This window comes from Acanthisitta chloris, unplaced genomic scaffold (assembly GCF_000695815.1).
Source record: "Acanthisitta chloris isolate BGI_N310 unplaced genomic scaffold, ASM69581v1 scaffold18197, whole genome shotgun sequence".
Lineage (NCBI taxonomy): Eukaryota > Metazoa > Chordata > Aves > Passeriformes > Acanthisittidae > Acanthisitta > Acanthisitta chloris.
In genome coordinates, this window is record NW_008683396.1 from 49,815 (window position 1) to 51,028 (window position 1,214).

The window sequence follows — 1,214 nt, forward strand, 5'->3', positions numbered from 1 at the left end:
AGAAGTTCATTTGTCTTTGCTTTTTCCTGTATGATATATTTAATATAGATTTTTATTTTGTCGGTTTTCATTGGTCAGTAACAGTATGGCACTCATAGAAGTCACTTGAATGCATGTGAAGGGAACAGTTATCTATATAAAGGTGAATTGTGAGGGGTTTTTAATCTTTAAGTAGGTGTTTTTGAAGGTATTGAGTATACTAGGTCCAGAGCACACTCTGAATCTGAGGTAGATGAGGTAAGACAGAGGTTCAGATAATTAACAGTGTAACAAAACTAGACACTTCTTTGTGGACTAAAATAGATTAAAATTAAATTCATTGTTTTAAAAAGTAAGGCCCTAGACATGGAAATTCTTTTACTATTACTTCCAAATGCAAATAAAACAAAAGTATAAGCAGAGAAGGAAAAGTAAGACACAATTCAGAAAGCGGTTTATGCTCATATCCTCACTGTGGGCATTTAGCCAACTTCAAAAGGGATCAGGGAGGCATTTCTCCATAGGTCAGACTTGGGAAAATACTGTCATACACCTTATTATGAAGTGAACCACTGGGATTATTTACTTTTTTTTGCACAGCATCTCAGAATGGCTGAGGTTGCCAGGCACCTATGGCTGTCATGTAGTACAAATCCCTGCTTAAAGCAGTGTCACCTAGAAAGGGCTATGCTTGGACCACATCACGTTTTCAGCTGTTTCATGTAAAGGCACATTTCAAGGATTTCTGTAGTCTAGTTGATATGAAACAATTCTGAAAGTGTGGCAAAGTGATATTTGCCAGCGTTTCTGCAGGAATTAGGGCTGTTGCAGGTGTGGTTTGTGTATGTACTTATGCTGACTGAAGGAGAGCCTGTGAAGTGAGACAAAGTGGATCATCCTGTTTTCGACAGTTCACAAGGCCCACTGAAAGGCACTTCATGTGGCGTGTACTGATAACTTTAAATGTATCTGTAGTATCTTTCTACCTATGAGAATTTCATATGCCATCTAAATGTATCCTAAAAGACAGAAGATGGCCCTGCAAAAGAGGATTTCCCTGCCAGACTAGGGATTCTAGGTTAGCTGTAGCTGTTAAATGCTGAGGTTGTGTCACAAGCAAGATACAAAGCAGGGTATCTCTGAGGTAGGAATAGAGGTGATTTTAAGGCCATGCTTTGGAATACAGCGAGCACAAAAGTGATTTAATGCTGCAGCTGCTGGTTAGCAATAGTCCT